Source organism: Eutrigla gurnardus, assembly GCF_963514095.1.
Source record: "Eutrigla gurnardus genome assembly, chromosome: 19".
NCBI classification, from domain to species: Eukaryota; Metazoa; Chordata; class Actinopteri; order Perciformes; family Triglidae; genus Eutrigla; species Eutrigla gurnardus.
In genome coordinates, this window is record NC_139930.1 from 20087959 (window position 1) to 20095523 (window position 7565).

Genomic DNA, 7565 nt, shown 5'->3' on the forward strand with positions numbered 1-7565 from the left:
TATTGACATAAAAGGCAAATATATATATATAAATGGAGAAAATGAGTGAGTTGAGTTCTGTACATATCAGAGCTGCTTGGATGCTATATTTCAGATATGGATTACTGCTCTATAAAAAAGTATTTTACCACAGCTGGTCGTGTGTTGTGTGTTTTCATTGCCAGTTCAACACGTAAAATGCGCAGAGATTTTTTGGATGTTTCTCTAATATTTCCCTTTTTTTTGTGTTAAATATTGAATAATTGCCCCTCGTTGGGCCTCAAACGGTTATTTAAAGGTGTCTTATCTTCAAGTTCTTACCATTTATTATTTAGTATTTTAAGTTTGTACCAGAACACATGCTTTAATGTTCAAAAAGAAAGACAGATGAGTTTCCTCATACTGTCCAGGTGAATATATCTGTGACCCTCTCTCTTTAAGCCGTTAGGAAAAGGCTACTCGGATGAATGGCTTGTTGAATCACCTTAACTGATCTATACAACCCACCAAAAAAAATGACTGGGCTGTCTTTATTTTTGTGGGTTTGGTCGGCACTCGAATGCACACGAGAAGTGAAAAATTGTGTTTTTCTGACGACTTTTTTCGACCTTATAAACGAGACACTGACATGTGACTAAGAGGCTCCGAGTAGAAATAGCTTTCAGCCAAAGAGGTCGGGAAGCACCGCTTTAATCTTTGACAATGCATTGTATTTTTTATAAACTCACCATATGATTAAAATGTGAAATTTTAATATGAAAACTTACTCGTAGCTGCAGCTGTCAGGAAAATGAAGTGGCGTTAAAAGTAAAGAATAATGCACTGTGAAAGGTAGTGGAGTTGGAGGAAAAAAGCACTGGTGGTTTGCACTTTTCACTTTTCACCACTGGCGATCATTAGTAGCTATTTTATTAATCAGTTTAAGGACATGAGGATAGATTAAAAAAACAGAAAACATGTTATATATAAATATATATATATATATATATATATATCTGAAATGCAAAGAGCCTCTCGGTCCTCAGATGGCGGCTCAGACAGCCCACTTTTCCTGGACACTTCAGGGCAAGTCTCAGGAAATTAAGTCTCAGCTGTTTGATGGCTGTGAGAAGCCCCAAATATTACTACTTAGTAATTCATGACACACATAAGCTGCTTCTGCGAGGCTCTGAGGTGGCATGAGATCCTGGCCTAATTTATTCCAAACTTCGGTAAAAAAAGAAGAAGAAAAGGTTAGTTTGTTTAGCCTGCTTGTTTGGATTTCTACGACCGCTGCCAACTTCCACTTCGCCTCAAACAAAGCGGATCAACACAGACTCTGGGTTTTTTTTTTGTTGGGAAAGAGTTGTTTATGCACTGGACTTGTAACAGCCACTTTGTCTTTTTTGTCCTCTAAAAACCTGAAGCACACACAAGGCTAACCTCTTCATTGTGTCCTGCTGTGCTGCACTGAGGTGTGCAAGTTGAAAAAAATAAGCTTTTTGCTGCACGTATACCATCACACACACACAAAAAACACATTTTTACCCACAAACCTTTGTCACACGTGCACATTCCCCACTAACCACGCACACAATCGCACAGAGAACATTGTCCTCAGACCAACACAATGCATTATCTCCCCCGCAGTTGTTCCTCTCTCCTCTCTCTCTCCCCCTCACAAACCTGGGCACACTCTCTCCCCGCCTCGTAGCTCTGTGTGCGCCGTGCGACGCTGAGAGGAGTGTAGAGTTGTCAGTCATTAATCTGCTACAGCACAGCCTGTAATCCTGATGACAGAGCAGAGCGGGCTTACAGAGAGCAGAGAGGATCTGAGCCCAGCCTGGAGTGGGGAACAAAGGAGCCGGAGAAGACTGGCTTTGAATCCATAAAGAGAAAGGAAGTGTGTGTGTGTGTGTAGGGGATTCTGGGGTGAGGTAGGTAACTATTTTGTCAGCAATGCTGCAGTGCTATTCAAGAATGCTGGCACACACAAAAGGGAAGGAGAAAAAAAAAAGCTTTACATGGAAAGCGAGCCGGGAGCTGCCGGTGTTGTCACACTGACACGTCAGGTAAACGGGGGCTCCGGTCATTATAGGAGGTGAGAGAGAACCAGAGAGAGACAACAAGCCCCATTTAGAGGCCTCTTCAAAGAAACATCAAGGGTCAAAGTTGGCTCACGCAATTCGGTGCAACATCAGTCGAAGGCTCGACTTAGAAATGAAAGCAGAAAGAAAAAAAAAAAGCATGTCTCGGGGCATCAACAAGCGTGCATAATGGGCATGTGAAAACAACTACAACTGCCTCTGCATGCTGAGGGGAAGCAGCGGAGCTAATACCGCATGAGTCATTGAGCTTAGGCTGCTATGGCGATATTATGTTTTCACTTTGCCACATTACAACTAAAGAGGTCATTCCGCAGTCAATCAGGCCCCAAAGAGAGGCGAGGTGCCGGGGTAACCTGTGCAGCCGCGTCCTGCACAGTCATAATGTTATCCTGAAGGCGGACGCCGTGAATCATGTAGCGTGATCCATCTTTCCCCCCCCCAATGATGATTACTAATGATGCCAATAAACATGCCCCTAAGTTCCAATGATACTTGAAAGAATTTTCCTTTCTTTGAACTGAGATAGGAGCCTCATTAGTGACCGAATAAAAGAAAAATATGGATTGAATGTTGGACCAGGGGATCCAAATTAAAAATACACCCACATACACAATGCCTGGGCGTATCCTCTGGCTCGGCTCTCCAGATTCCAGAGGATTCACACAAACACACATTCCGGTCATATCTACATATGTAGCGCTGCAGTGGGATATGGTAAATAATGAATTCAAAAAGGACCCATTTGAAGACGACCTGCCAAGTTTCTGAGTCAACCGCGATAGCTGCAGATTGGTTTAATAAAATATGAGCTAAATTCTCCCTTGCCACTGCTGTCACTGATGCAAAAACGGGCAATGAGACAGATGTAAATACATGGTGGCGGGGCTGAGGAAGGAATCAGACACACTGCAGACCTGCGACGCCAACGGTTCTCCGTACGAGGGGAACGACATATACCATCAGATGATTCACACATGAAAAGAGTTCCCGAGCAAAATCCAGTGTGGTGAATTTGTCATTAGGTTACGTAAGTTTTGATTAGTTTTGGACATTTTTTGCCTTCACAGAAAAAACTTCAGAGTCGACACACACTGAGATTTTAAGAAAAAGAGTGGGTTGATACACGACGAGGGCCCAGACTGAATTCATGCTGGAGGAGTCTCAGAAGAACTTCTCAGATATGCACCGATGGATCATCGGCGTAGAAGTTGAGCTGTGTTGCTCATTCCTTCACTTCTAACGAGTGGTGTTAAATGTGTTTTTTGGATACGTTACATTTACTTTGAATGTGACCACAACGGGGGGATGCCAACACAAATAAAATATGATAGAAGAAACATAAAGTAATTGCCACCTTGATTTTCCTGAGGTGGATTTCATCATCTCAACGGTACCATGCAGTCTCCCTCATTTGGAGGCTGAACACTTGGTGGTGAGGCTTAAAGTCAACATACTGTAGTATCAGTTAAAGTCCCAGTCGGTAAATCCGGCGGATGGAGGGCACTCTGTCAGATTTTGAATGTTTACAACTCTCACGCTCCTCCCCCATGACCACCGAGCTCCTCCCCCACGACCACCGAGCTCCTTCCCCTCGACTTTGTGCCCTTTGCAACTTAGATCACGCCACCTTTGAAACGCGGGTCCGATGTTGACTCTCCTTGGTTGTTTTGGACCTCCTCGTTTCGGTTTTTAACGAGGAATTGGAAGCTTGTTGCTACTTCCCTCCGCCTCCCCCCTGTGATAGTGGTACGACCCGAGGGGGGAGGGGCTCTGTGTGTGCACGAACACAGCCCTGCGTGCTGATTGGACAGGATGATCCGGGCTCTGTCGGATCTTTGCAAAACAGGCTCTACGTGCACGTAGAGGCGCGCTTTTTTTCTAAAACCGGATGATTTATGTTGTTGTTCGGTGAATATGATCAAAAAAATGTTGCCGACTGGGACTTTAATCACTGACCCCTACACACACACGAGTAGGAGATAAGGAAAACGTTAAATCCACACCACGGATGACAGCGTCTTCAAAATGTCAACTACTGCCCGAAACGACGTCGTGCAGCACACAACTCGCGTTGCAAAGTTTATAAGACGGTAAACATTTGGAACAAAGAATAAAGAGTTCACGCCTGTGCTGCCTGCGGGGCAGTCGGTGTGCTCAGGAACACGTTTGACAATTATTTTCAGGGGAATGTGTCACCGTTTGAGAAGAGTTTTCTGAACATCAAAGTCAGTCTCTCTGAAGACGAGTTAGATAACTTCAAAGTCCTGGGACTGCTTTGCCGAGAGGTGTTTTTCCTTTGTTTTCTGTCGGGCTGGTTTGTTTTCTCCTCCGTCGTGGAGCGGATGATAAAGACTCAAAGTGCACGTTGCGTCACGGACCTGTTCTTTGTAATTCATGATTCAAGGTCACGGTGGACGTCGAACACGAATTTCAACACCCAAATTCTCTGACGGCTTCGGATCCAAGCAAGATGCTCGGAGAGACCACTTTCATTTTCTTTTTCTTATTCAGAACTTGAAGTGGTACGCCGATGATACAACACACAATTATTATTACATTTTCTTTGGTTCTCCTCTAGCTGCATTGTATATTTATCCTTCTGATAAGTGTTTGAGAGAAATGTTTCCTCCAGGCTCGAGCAAGGCTTGCTGATTTCCTTTCAGATCCGTGGTTCATGTAGAGCTGCTGTAACACGATAGCTCAGAAGTGGTGCTATAGCGATCGATATTCTGCTTTTATTCAAACATTATCTGATAAAAAAACTCCTCCAGATTGTAAACAAAAGGCTGGATCGAAGCGATATCACGTTGTGGATGAATCAATTTAAAGGCATCGTAAACCTTTTCAACCACTGAAGACTGAAAGTGGGGCTAATTAGCGAGCTGTCGAGGTGTTGTAGTGGATTTTGTTGCCTTAGGTCAGAGCCCGGCTAGCCGCTTCCCGCTGTTTCAAGTCTTTGTGCTAAGCTAAGCTAGCTGGCTGTATCTTCATATAACAAGAGTTGTATTAAAATTGAGCTTTTTGCCCATCTGTATTCACATACGGTACATTTTTATTGGACTTTTTTTCTGAAATATTTAAATGGTTGTATCTCTATTTTGATACATAGTGTGGCAGGAGGCCAGTCGCCGTCTTTATTTCCCACAGCATCAAGTCAGCAAGGAGAGGCTGAAGCCTGCAACTCCTCTTAATTAATAGGGGATCCTCCAACAACACGCAACACACATCACATTATGAGCCTCGTCTACCTGCCACACACAGAGCCAGTCTCCAGCGGCGTAATTATATGACTAATGCTGTGGTATTAATTGGAATTACTGCCCCGGAAGATTTCATTAGTAAACTAACAGCAATGTGTACCAATGACTTACGATCATTTGCACCAGGCTTGGTCGAACGCTTCCTACTAAATAAAGCACAAACTGAAATTAACACACTGGGACGTGTTGCGTCACATATTCTGGTAATTCCTCAAATTCCCATCAAGTCCAGTCAGTTCTCCGCAGTGTTAGAATGTGAAACAATTACAAATTTAGGATTGTACTTCAATGTAACGAGATGAAATACAGAGAGGGTTTTGTTTAGTCCACCTCCTCCTCCAGTTTGTCTTCACAACGGTTCTTCACTAAAATGCAAAACAGGTCGTTTTCAAATATGAATTTTACTTTTTTGCAGCAGCAGCAGATTTTGAAAAATAATGTTGGTGTTTTTAATATAATCATCGATCAAATTTAATGCAGCAAAAGATTTGGGAGTCGTTTATTTAGTTAATTTGTCGAGTTTAAAGGATTCAATATTATGTCTAACACCTTTTTAAATGCAATGTAATCATATTTCTTATCAAACATATCCCTATCAAGGAAATGATTAGTCTTAGTTGGATTAGTTCATTATAGTCCAGCAATTTATGTTGGTATACTGATATTATAATGGAAAGCATTATAGCCAATTCAATCCCAATGAAGAAAAATAAGTTCATTTCAATAACTCAAGTTAAAAAATAACTAATAGCTTATTCTATGTACTTTTTTGAGTAGTATTGCATGCATTCACTCTTTGCAGATTATTACGATTGAAGAGACCTCTTACCTTTCATTTACTTTATTTGTTTATTTATATGCTTATTGATATGAATGAAATGTGTTTATCACTGCAGAAAAAGACTAAATGGCAGCTCAATGTGGAACTATTCCTTTACGATGCTGTATCGTTAACGTTAATGCAGAAATATATATATATGTATATATATTTGAGGTGGTTTCTCAACTCACTGACCGTGTTTCAAGTCCTCCCCCGTCTGCGTAGAATTGCAACATTAATATTTAACAATATCTTGATGGTCTTCTTACACACCAGTTTAAAGCATTGGATTTTAAAATGCAGGGATATCGCTTCACAATGCACAGACCGCCGTGGTGCAAACAGGAAAGGCATTTGTCCAATAAAAAAAATGATATAAATAAAAAAAATGGCATCGCCTTAAGGCAGATATTATTTTTAAATATTTTTTCAAAAAGCCTAACACATCCTGTGGGTTCGGGATAAGGCCTTTAACTGCCACATATACCATGGGGTTAGCCGGAGACGACTACATCATTGTGTCTGAGGTTCACATTACAGCAGAGTGGTCACGCTGACAAAGCAACGCACCACACAGATGATTTAATGCTGCTGGTCTCTCGTTGGCATAATGATGATGGTGTTTGTCCGGGAGCAATGAGGTGACTGAAATAACCACGACTGTGCAAAGTATTATATCTGCTTTGATAGTGAGTACACAGCACTGGGGAACACAGCAGAACCCACTGACTAAGACGACGATGCAGGGGTCATTAATATCAGTCCCTTTGACCTTTGCATGCTAAGGTTGTGCTCTAATTAGCGGATTCGATCTTATACTGATGCCAAAGTATCAATACTGTCTATAAATAACCCGTTAACGTCCTGCATTCAGAATCAGTCAAAGGTGGGAGGTAACAAAGTAGAAATACTTTCATTTTTCTTTTTGAACACAATTATGTGTACTTGTACGTGAGTAGAGGATGTCTGAACTTTAGCTCTGACAGAAGTATTATTACCAAAATGTACCAGAGGCGGATTTACCATCACAAGGTTAGGCAACCGCTCGGGCCCCGAGCAGCCAATGGCTCGAGGAATTAACCGATAATACATAAAAAAAAAATTTCATTCAACATTTTAATGTTAAATTTACAGTAAAATCTGAATCTGAACTTCACTACAGCTGCATCTGCCTTGTAGTGGAGTTCAAAGTGCAACGTTGGCCTCTGAAATGTGGTGCGACAGATGTATAACAGCATGAAATGATAATACTCAAATATAGCACTTCAAAAGTACTTCAAAATTGTACAGTACTTTACTTCCACTAGTGGTTCTAATGAAGAAAACCATGCATATATTCAGTGCATCTGTTTGGAGTCTTTAGTTAATTTAAATTTATTTTTAAAAAGGTACATTTTTGGTGATGAACAACTCAAGTGG